Genomic DNA, 12,636 nt, shown 5'->3' with positions numbered 1-12,636 from the left:
TGTGTGAAAGAGGAATCTGATATGCGGGTTAAAGCATCAGTACATGTATGACACGGAGTGTGTAGAATGAGATGAAACTAAAGTGCTGGTTGTGCTACTGCAGCCGAAAGATGTCAGGTCTGTGATAAAAGACTTAAACTGTAAGAAGGAAAAGCATGTTTCATACAAAGATCAGCCTGCCTCTCTGACTCTGTCTGCCTCTCTTTTGCTTAAGGCAAACCTTTTCATCTTCTGTACCCACCCAAACAGCCATCCAGGACACTTAGGAGTCCATTTAACTCCAATGGAATAATAAAGAAGGCGAGTAGAAGCTGATCTCTACTGTAGAAGTAAATTAAAGTAATAACGAGCAGCGTTGATTATATAAGATGTCTGATGGGTCAGTATATGCCCTTTAATGGAAGTTTATCAAACTGAACATAGCACAGTGCTAACTGGAAAAAGAGTTTTAAGCCAATTTTAATGGTACAAGTCAGAAAGGCTGAGTTACATCAAAGGCCACTTATAACTTTGGGGGGGCTCAAATAAAAGAGAAACTGTCATCATCATTAAACTTGGACACAGAGAGTTTTTTTCCTGCTTTGGATAAAGAAATAAAGGTTTGTCTATCCTCCGTTTCTCCCACTGCCATGTAGGTCAGTGTCAGGGAATCCGATGTAACATATATCAGGAGAAAGAATGCAGAGCGGCAGCCAGACCCAGACTGGCCATCTGGATATGTTGGCACACGCCTGAGGAGACAGTCCGCTTCCAAGCCATTACTCACAGAAATCATTTAATGATAGATATTTGTTAAATACTACAGTATGAATGTGATAGTTGACGTTCACTGAGCGTCTTCACGGCACTTCATTGTGAGATCAAAACACTTGGCTGTGTTCAGAACCAACGGTAGTCTTGGATCAATTATTGATATCAATAACGGATTACTTTGCTTTGGAAATATATGCCATCTGCAACAAATAATATGTGAAAGAAAGTTATGATAAAAATGGACTTCATTCAAATGAGAAGTGATGTTGCAGACTATTTTGTTTCATTACCATCAGACAAATCAGAATTGAATTTGCCAGCACGATAGCTTTAGATATGTGTTAGATCTCCATCAAAAGTGGTAAGACTCATTCCTATTGCAGTTTTACTTAAATCTTGGAGTCATGTACAGTATGTGAACACCAGACGTGGGTGAGCAGATGCCTTTGGCGTTTATAATTGATGCAAAAAGTCTATTTTAGTATTATATTTAGAGGATCTTGGTCGGGACTCATGGCGTCACTTATCGACGTTCTAGGTTGGGACTCTTGGCACCAATGCATACGTTTAACTGACGTGGCACAAAACTGGGACAGTTGGGTTTACAAAAAAATCATGGGTGGGTTTACAAAATGTAAGTTTTAGTGACAGGCGAAAAAGAACGAGGGAAAAAACGCGGTCCCTTAGGCGAAAGTCCTGGGTTGTTTGACCCATCCAACACCCCAACCAACGTGGGTTTTCTGTCTTTCATACTACCAACCCCCTACGTACTTGCTATTGTTGTTGCTCTTAATACTGCGTCGTGTTCAAAGCGGAGAACCACTGACCAAGCGTCAGTATTTTACAAGTTGGGAGTGAGAACGGGTTGAAACAGTTCGGGCAATACTTCTGTTCCCATGCTTGTTCCTCAGGTCTTGCTATTAAATACGAGAAGATCAGGTTAAGTGATCAAAGACCCTTGGTTTCTGGGGCTTAAGTGTTGCTCTACTTCATCAAAGGCCAGCAGTCTTTTTAACCTCCACTACCTCAAGGTAACATTAAACTTGCAGGTAATGGAGCTTTCCCTTTCCTGTAAACACTGTGAGTGTCTTTTTCAATGGGAACCAACGTGAAAGAGGATATAATGACACAAAATGGCAGCCTCTTTTTTTACATTCCTCCAACCTCCGTCAACAAAGGCACCTGTCTCTTTTATCTGCAAAAGAAAAAAAACACAATACAAACCAACTTCAAAAGAATATCCGGCTGACACTTGGTTTTCCTCCGACCAAAGTGTTTATCAGACAGGCACATATCAGGCCAGCCTGGGGCATTGTTTTGCCAGTAACCCGCTTCCTCCAGCCCCTGGTTAATTGTCACGACATGTGTCCTTGCAAACCACAGCTTGCTATCATCATTGGCTTCCTGTTGATGACTAATGCATACACATGGTGTTGTGTGGCATTCATTTCAACATTTGTTACTCAGTTTGTTAATAAATCAGATATAAATGAAGAAATTAACTATTTGATTCAAATGCTTCTATGGAACATAATCTAGTGCACATGTTGAGGTTTTGCTGAAGGCCAACAAAATGTTCCACATAACAGGCATGCTTTCATACAGTACATGGTACAAACACTGTCACAGTAAAGGAGCTCAATTCTTACTGAGGCCACCCATGTTGCCTGTGATCATCCTCAAAATTGCAAATGTTTACCAGATAATTCAAAGTCCTATGGAGAGAATTCAGGTGACAACCAGGTAATCATGGGCTTCTCAAGCTCAGGCTGTTTGTTTCATGTCTCTGGTTTGGCTCCATCTGCACACCAGCTAGATCTTGACCAGATGGAAGGGAAAATGAAGATTTCTCTCTGTCTGTCTCTCTCATTTCCCTGTGTGTGTGAGAGAGAAGCGTCCAACAATGTGCATTGAAGACAGACAGTCTCCTAAACATAAGGCCAGCATGTGTTGCCATGTTGCACATATAGACTGCTTTGTGTCCAACTAGAGCCTTGCTAGTATGCACCGCCGCCACATCATCAGTCTTTCAACGCCACTCACTTTGTCTGCTTAAAAAATAGGGGTACAAGGTAGTGCAGGGTAAACAACCCCATCCCAACCCCCATCTTTTTCACCAAGTGTGTGTAGTTGGCAACGGGTGGAGGCTAGGATAAATTACAGCATGAATTAGTCAACATGATTGAAGTTTCATACTGACATTGCAGAGATTCAGGCTTTTGATCATTAAAATGTTACATACGCCATCGGAACATAAAAAAATAAGTTCAATGCTATTTATCTTTATTAACCCTGATGTTGTCCTCGGGTCAAATTGACCCGTTTTCCTATATCAATGTTTTTTTTAATTACCCAAAATAACATGATTGATTCCCCACTTCCATTCATTTTTATAGCTTTTGAAAAACAAATTGAAGTGGTTTTGAAATAGTATTGAGTAAAAGTTGACATATTCCAGTTGTGATTATCCATCAACATCCATTCCTTTAATTTTATTCTGAATAATTCCTAATTTCCGCTTTTCTATCTCAAACATTAGGTATAATTACCTATAAATGAGGTTTATTGACAATAAATTCCAACAATAACTGTAAAATAAAGTTAATAAGTTAGTGTTACGTTGAAAACGTCAAAAAAATGACAAACATTGAAAAAAAGCATCAAAAGTGTTGAAAAAAGGGAGATAAATGTAAGAAAAGGTTAAAACATCGATTAAAATCCTCCAGAAAAGTGTTGATTTTCAACATACACAGGAAATACAAACTGGGGAGATGGCAGAGCGATGGGGATGCCACATAGTCAGTGGGGGTCCTATGCCACCTCTCCAGCTACCGTACTAGTCCAATCATAACAATAATAATTACATTTTATATGTTCTTCCTTGCTTGATGTTTTTATCAAAGTCTTGGTAGTAATACAGTTACATAACTTGGATTCTACCAGGACCTCTACAGTGAAAGGAGAATGCCCTTGGATGTGATTGTGGGGGTCAGCATATTTGGGTTCAAAGCTCAATCTAGTTGAACTTTTGCTGCAAAATCTGGCAGAAAATCAGGTCAGTGCACGTCGCTATGACTCAAGTGAAGCACTCTTTGACACATTGCACATTTTGTGTGAGAGGAGAGTAGAAAGCGATGCTAGGTTTCAAACAAAGTGCTTGTCAGATCTTCGGACAGTGTGTGACACCCCCGCCTCCCCCGAAACGTTTAATCCGATCCATGCCAACTTCACGCAATGATTGGCCAGATGTACAGAGATGAAAAGGTTTGCAGGATTTTAACTCATTCAAGCTCATGTTTTGCATATTTAGACAAATATGTCCGTTACTCTGTGTTTGTATGCACAACCGAGTGTAAGTCCAATTCCGTCCGAGAGATTGTCCAAAAGTGTGTGCCATCATCCGATTTAAACCATGGCAAGCTTTTTTTGCCCCACCGTCACCGTCGGCAGCGATTGAGAACAAGTATCAAGAGTTTGGCCTTCAGACGTGGTCAGACAACACTTTGTAAGAACTGGTTTGTTTCAAGCACTCTGAGGCCTTAATGGTTCTTGAGAAAGAGACTGAACTCCTCCAAGCTTAGGAGGACCCGTCACTGACTGTGCACAGAAATCTCTGGAGGAGGGCAAGCAAAGGGGGATTTGTTTTAATCAAAAATTAATCATTACAATGATTAGGTAATAATAATATATGAACTCTTTATCATCATGCTTCTTCTGCACTAATGAGCACCTTATTTATGTACTTACATAAACCGTACCTCTCCCTTTCTTCTGGCTGTATCGTCGTTGCTGGCCTTCCCCACACATTCTCTGTCTACTTCTCAGTGTGTGTTGCCAGCTGGCTGGCGACCCGAGCCGTGCTCTGTGTATCGGTAAATGTTCCATACAGCTCTTTGGCCACGCTTTTCCCTGACAGTATATGTGGTGACTTCACAGCACTAATCTGATGTTCTTTGATCTCACTTTTGTAGCCGACAACAAATAACATGCACTTTTATTACTTGCTAGACATTTTGTATTTCTTCCCTTAATCCTTTCAAGTTTGTCCTCAGCGGCTCCGTATGTGCTATGATCTGTCTCTTGCTCCCTCCCTATCCCTCATCCCTCTCTCTTTCCATCTAATCCCAGACGAAAGGGAGTTGGACACTCATTCCAAAAGTTGGATTTGTAAATAGCTTAAACCACATCTAAGGGAGGGACGGAATTAGCAAGAAAACACCAACTCCGAGCAAAGAAAGGGAGAGAAAATACCATATTGTTCAATATTCAGGCCCAGAATTTCTCCACTGCAAGTCCCATACAAGAGGTTATGGAAGTACTTTTTCGACAAGGGTTAGTCCAAAGTAAACCTTAGAGCCATGCACAATTTCCATCCTCACTTAACAAGACATTTTGCCTGTTCTCTGTTACTCTGAAGCAAGTTTAAGGTAATTGATTGCTTTTAGCACGATGAAATGACATCAGAAATAATGACAATAATGACCAATAATGACCAAAGATGTTCTAAAGTGTTGTTGTTTTGTTTCCCAGTGATTCACTTTGGTTGTAGTAATTTTTACACTTGTTATTTATGTATTTGACATTGACCCCTGTTTAGCACTTTGGTCAACTGTTGTTATTTTTAAATGTGCTATAGAAATAAAATTGACATTGACATTGACATAAGGGAAGAGGCATTCATCCAATGTGGAATAGATTTTTTTTGGGGGGGGGGGTATTTATTGGACAGTAACAGTCTATATACAGGAAGGGTGGGCGAGAGATGGGGGATGACACGCAGCAAAGGGCCGCAGGTCGGACTCAAACCCGGACCTCTGCAAGGGACTCGTCCTTCATGGGACAAACGCTCTTACAAGATAGAACTCTGGCAAAAAAGTGACCCATAGTGACCGTCTCAGCGCATTTAGACTCAAAACTGTCTCTTTCATGTGGGTGACATGTCCTGCCCGCTTCTCAAGGAGACGCCAGCAAGGCACAATGGCCTGATTAGGGAGCTGCTGGCAAACAATACCAGGGCCCAGTGCCATCTCCAGCTGCTTCCTCTCCGCAAAGGCCCTCACTGAAGTGGATTGTACTTATTTATTCCTTTTTTATGAGGCTGACATGGAAGACGGCGCTGTTTATGTGTGTTTATAATGATTTGGATTCGCAATGGGAACCTTAAGGAAGACTCCCTCAGAGAATCAAAGTGCTGGAGTGTGTTTAAAGCTGGACCCAAGTTGTCTCAACGGCTGGGATCAGCTGGTTACTGTGGGTTTATTAAATCTGCTGACATTTAGGTATGATGTAGCATGACCTCCGCAGGGCTAAAGGCAGGGTGGCACACTGAGTTCTCTAAACCTGAAAGTGACGACGCTTCTGCCATCGTTGCACCAAGTACCCCCTCACTCACTCTGAAAACTTGGCCCTATCTCATGCAGTCCTGTGGGGAATGGCAAAGCCTCACGTCTGCAGCCGATTAGGGGGATAGATTAAGGCCTGCCAGTAGAGAGCATCCATGGTGGAGGTGTGGGCACTGGTGGAGAGGGAATGAATAAAAGACAAGTTCAAACCAAATCAGGCCTGCTGGGCTTATCCACCATCAGCTGCAGAGTGGTTGGAGCTTCCTGATAAAGATGCAAGGAATCACATTGAGAAGAAGGAGAACAAAAAATAAATAAATAAAACGTTGAACCAAGAAGTTTACATAGGTTTCAACCCCCACTGCCAACTGCTCGCATGCTATCCAAAATCTGCTCACCCTTTTTTCTTCTTTTACCTTCATCTCATCTCTCACCCCATGTGATTGCCGCTTTGATTCCAAAGTCATGCTGGTGCTTTAAGCTTTTAACCCGCCAAAAGAGATTTTTCATTGTAATTTACAGTAAGATATTTCTCTGCATATATTCATTCCCTGATGAGAGAAAACAGTCTAATCCATTTATTCATTTGACACACTACTAACAGTTTCTTTTGGTTTCAATAACATCTTCATCTGGAACCCATTTCATCTTGGTTTGTGAAGAAGATGTACTCAAAAATGTATGTTTAATCATGTGAAATCTACAGTGTGTTCGACTAATGTTGGATAGCACCACCAATGGGCACCAGGAGCATGTGGGGTGGGGTCCCTTTCTACATAATGCCTTTTTTTTGCATAAGTCAAGATAGACAAGGCACACACAAACATGTTTAGACTGTTGAACCAATTCAAAGCAGATTCACACATGATGTTGTTGTTTTTTTTATTCTATTATAGCTATTATACAAATAGATTTTCTACTAACTTCTACCACTCATTATCGTCTCCTTTCTGGTTGAAACCATGCCAATCAGTGAAACCTCCTGCTGTAAGTTAGGTTGGGATGAACAACTTCACATTATTAGCCTCTTCAAGCAACATGCTTACCTCACCTAACATTATGAGTGTCCTGCAACAAACCACTGATATCCATGACAACATTTTCAAATGTTCTGTGGCAGCCAGTTGAGATGTTCCAATCAAACGACCATTCATCAGTGTTGAGCTGTGCCCATTCAAATCCTTTCAGGTTTCTAACCGGAACCTCTAGCAGGCCTGTTGAATTGGATGCTTCTGTCTTTGTCCTCTTTCTTTGTTTCACTCTGAAAATACCTGAGCTTTCACTGAAGGGCGCTGACAATAAGGTGACAGATAAATATGTAATATGTCGAAGTATGACAAGATTTCAGAGGGTGTGCATAGCTTGGAACATGTTTTTAATACGGGAATGAAACAGATCTGTTTTAAGCTGTGATTATGTGGTTGAAAATAACCCAAAATCTCTCATATCTTCCGGTGATTCTATGTCTCCTCTCTCAACTTCCAGTCAGCGTCGTTTTAAATCACGTGCGGCTCCACCATCTAGTGGTTCCATCTGAAACATACCAGCTTTCTTCAAAACGCGCCCACCTCAATGCAATGCAATAGTCTCCAACACAGAACATAACATAGTTCTCATGCTGCTTTTATGGTAACACAAATAACTCCAAGCCAATTATTTGAAGCTCATCCATACTGCGCTAATGATGCTAATAAGGCTAATGACAAAGACGATCCTCTGTTCTCCTTTCATGTCAGCCACGAAACAAGAACAACATCTCCCTTCCTTAGGACAGTATTGAATAGGTTCTGGCTTCTGAGGGTAGCTCAATTCACTTTGAAAATCTAGTTTTTTTTTTATCATAAGAGAGGAGGCGACTGGAGCAAGTGAGAGAAAGCGGGATAAGGATTGTTTGGAGTCAGAAACACATTTCAAAGGCTTTCCCAAAAACAGCCTGCGAAATCTGAGATGAAACCAGCTAATAAAGCGCCACACGGCAATAAATAATGCAACAAGAGGAAACAACATGAAAGATCTTTTTATCTCCATATAGAGAGGAAAGGGGAAAGGAAGCAATGAGAATGTGTATATGCTCAGTTCTGTACAGTAGTCAATACAATAGTTACACAACTTTCCTTTGAAACTTTGGAACATTCGGTCAAGAGGAAAGAAGTATTTCTGGTTTATGATGGTGTGGTCTTGATGGTGTGTTCAATTAATTTTGCAAGAAATGAGAAAGGAAAACAACATGCTTTCATAAAGCTGGGGACAAGAGGAACATCCACCTTTGACACTTGCCTTCTGTGTTCTCTTTTGTATGTGTTGCACAAACTAGTCTTCAAACAACTTCTGTTGTGGTCTCATTTTCTTTTCACATCTGTTGAATTTGTTTTGTTTTTACAGTATTTCCCCTTACTGTCTGATAGCCATGTGGATAGAATATTGTTTCCCTCATAAAGTACTAGAATATGCTTCTGCCCCCACTGCAGAGTAGAACCAATTCTTGTGACTCAGTACAATCAACAAGCCCAAAAATCCCCTTGCGCCCACTCTAAAATAGTTCTGTCCACCAGCTGACAGCCAAGGACAGGGATCAAACCGACCACAAGCAGCGGCATCAAAACAAGAGCAACAAAGGGGTTTCCTCTCCTAATCCTGTTAAATTAGAGGAGGCGTGCGTGGTGGCGTGGGCTTCCTGGACAGGATAAAAGGGCTTGAGTAGTGACTGGAAGTGTAGCGTGTGGTTATGATATTATTAATAAAGGAAGCATTAAGGGCCGAGGTGTGCTAAAGCGTGTGTGTGTGTGTGTGTGTGTGTGTGTGTGTGTGTGTGTGTGTGTGTGTGTGTGTGTGTGTGTGTGTGTGTGTGTGTGTGTGTGTGTGTGTGTGTGTGAGAGAGAGAGAATGAAAGTGAGACAGAGAAGAAGCTACCACAGAGTTGGGTGACAGTGACATCTTGTGGCCAGATGTGTAAACTGAGCTATTATTCTCAAATTGGACCATAAATAGAAGGCAATTGCCTCCTGTTACATTTTCATTTTCCTGATAGGACTACTGAGACAACTAATGAACACCACAGTTAACACAGGTCCCAGCACAACCATAACTACTAACTAAATACCATGTTATCCTAGTCTGTTCTGTAAACTATCATTATTATGCCCAATCTTGACACAATCCTTTTACTGCCGCCGCAGATTCTCATCTAATTATCACAGGCAGGGGCATCCCATATGCATAGAGACTTCTATCATGTTATTTATACTTGTGCACTGTATTATGATAACAAAGTAGTAGCTAAATTGTGAAAATCTGAACAATCTATCAAGATTAAAAGAACCAGACAGTAATGTGGTTTTTGTACATCCAGCAAATTATATACTTAACAAATTACAACACTTTATAACAGTGATGCCAAAACAAATACAGGCTAATGTTGCCCGGGCTGTTTTTGCTGTTGTGGCTGCATCAATATTAAGAAAGTTAAATCAAATTAAATTGCCATACTCAAATATTTCAAATAAGGGGATAAGCTATTTTTTTAGCTTTTTAACAATTAGATTTTGATCTGATAACACCAATGTGTTCCCCATCCCCAAAAATCCCGGGGAGTAAAAAGTCTACACTGCCAAGTTCTACTCATGAGAAATATACTAACACACAACTAGAGACGCACCACAGAAGAGTTTACAAAGCCGGCATACTTGTAGTTCTTCACAGTGGGTGGGACCTGGGTGGACTCGCTCAACTCTGCCGTGTCGGCCATGGATGGGCTTCATTCTATTTCAAAGTGCCGCTGGTCGACAGAAATATCAGAATCATGAAAAAATCTGAATGAATGAAAACTTTATTAAACAACAACAATCAACGAGGCTTGCTCCAATGGTGGTCCTTAAGATGGAAGGGGGTAACACCACATGTAGTACCGACTGACAGAAGAAATGTGTGGTGCAGCCACGAAAGATACTTCTAATTGAAATACATGAGTTTGAAATTCGTGTTGAGCATCATTAAAAAACAGCTTTAAGACAATGTTGATTTCATAACTAATAATATAATATAGCATTTTATCTTCTAGTTGAGCACTCAGCACTCTAAAAATTACATCAATATTCCAGTTAAGGTTATACTTCACAGAGTCGCTTGGAAAGCGTTTACGGGGATTTTTAAGGTTTATCTGCAGATTTTAGATGTTTTTTTAATGGATTATCTGCATGTTGCACAAGTTTTTGTTTCTCTGCAGGTTGATGAAGGTGAAGTTTATTCTTTCTCTCTGGGTCTTTGTGTTGATCAACCCCGGAGGTGGTCGGTCGGGTATCATTCCCCACTGGACCGTCTCTGGGGCTGACCCGGGTTCAGACCCTGAGTCAACTTCTTAACTTCATTTTCAACGTCAATTTCAGCTTTGTCAATTTCACAACTGCCATTATCTTAAAATAATGAATTATCACTCTTTGTTTTAGTGTTTGTTATTTTAAAGTGTAACACCCCTCACCATAGCCAATACAGAATAACGTCCCGGGTAACTTCAACACTGAAAGTGAGGTGATTAATAATAAAGAGAATGTCCTGCACCGACAAACGCCACCAGAGGTCAGTTGGGCAATCACAAGCTATATTTAGGTTTATAGTGGCGGCACCCTCTAGTGGCAGAAGTAGTTATGAGGGGATTAAAGCAGGAAGTAAGTTCTCACCTGGTTAAGTTAAGGGGGTAAGCCTTTCCTCTCTGACGATTGTGTCATAACCAAGCAACTTGCTGTCGCATAGTAGAGGAATTACCGTATAGTAGCCTACAGGGTAAGCTGGCAGACAGTTTGGACTTACATCAGCTGTTTAGGTTTAATTACTAATGTTAACTAGCATGTTAGTTAGCAGTAATTAGACTGTGCCTATGTTATCTCCTAACATACACCTACGCTCTCTGTCTCTGCTGATTGGGAATGATTGAGATTTCTCTTGGCACAGCTACCAGAAGACTTACAACTTTCAGACAGGTTACTCACATCACATCCAGGTCATCAAGCTCAGTTGGAGGCTGCACAGTAACACTCAGGCATCACCGGGAAAGTGCTCCTATTTCCCTTCACTGGTCTCTGTCCAGAATAACGGGATCTGTTGGTCCATTTCTTTAACTGTCTATATGTTAAGTGGGTGTCCCATGCACAGAGGCTAAGTCTTTGCGGCCACCGGTCTGATTCTGACCTGTGGCTCTTTGCTGCATGTCATTCCCCGTCTCTCTGTCCCATTTCCGTTCTTCAGCTGTCCTTTCTAATAAATGCCCTGTAATAATCTTTAATAAAGAAAGAGACCATGTCATTTTCCATCCACACAACTCTGGACATTCAGTGCTTTGTCAGCATCAATGTCTCTGCATTTGAGTCCCAGTGAGTGAAAGTTGTTATGGTTTGGGGTTTTTGTTGGGGTATTTTTCCTGTTTGGCCTTCCCTGTGTTTTTGTCCCGGTTTTCCCGCTAGTCTGGTGTTGTAGATTCTGTCTTGTGTTTCCATGCTTTTGTATGTTCTGTTTCCTGTTTTATTTTTTAGTCAGCTTCCTGTCTGGTCTTGTCTTGTCTAGCTTCGCTTTGTTTGTCTGATTGTCCAGCCCAACCCTAATGTGTTTCACCTGATGTCTCCCCTGTTCCTCATTACCTCATTACCCTTACCTCTGCTTCTTGTTAGATCATTTCAGTCTATACGTTGCAGAGTTCCCGGTATTGTTCCTGTTTCCCTGAATGTTGTCCCGTGAGTTTTCCCCTGTCTTTTACCCCCGGACCTCTGTGGACTTCTTGCGTGTGTTTTTGGACTTTGCTACTTGGTTTTGGATCCCTGTGTTTGTTTGTTGGACCTTCTGCTGATAAAGCATTGTGTTCCTGCTCCCGCCTGCCTCCGTCTCTCTGCGTTTGGGTCCTCTCCTCGCCATACTGTGACAGAAAGTATGTGTACACAGGTACCGTCACCAAGAGTTTTCTAATTAAGTAAACAGCTAAATCTGCATCTCAGTTATTTTAGGTTTTAGTTTTGCTGTTTACTTTAAATTTTGTGTAAGTCAACTATAATAATGGCAGGATTCACATGTTTTGCAGGACCCGTGGTAAAAACGTGCCGCTGGGCCCCTGTTGCGTCCATGTTCCCATCATGTACAGTGCACACAGCACCCTATGGATGACAGCTTTCTGTTTTGCACAGAGACCCAGGAACCAAACAGCACTTGATACTGGAATAAATCTGAACAAGGCTTTCTCCACGTCACTTAGTTTATGGTAGTTTGATGAAACACAACTCGGTCATGTGAACAAAAGCCAAAAATAAAAATATAAAATAAACTGGGCAGTTTCCCTGTGTGACTTTAGTAGGCTACATTACTATTACTACTACTGTAATATTGAACATTTAATTTACTGTAGTGGATATATAGATATAGATATATAGATAGATAGAGATATAGATATAGATAGATATAGATATATAGAGATATATAGAGATATATAGAGATATAGATATATAGATATAGATATATATCTATATAGATATATAGATATATATAGAGATATAGATATAGATAT

Source organism: Etheostoma cragini, chromosome 2 (assembly GCF_013103735.1).
Source record: "Etheostoma cragini isolate CJK2018 chromosome 2, CSU_Ecrag_1.0, whole genome shotgun sequence".
NCBI classification, from domain to species: domain Eukaryota; kingdom Metazoa; phylum Chordata; class Actinopteri; order Perciformes; family Percidae; genus Etheostoma; species Etheostoma cragini.
This window is presented reverse-complemented; position numbering follows the sequence as displayed.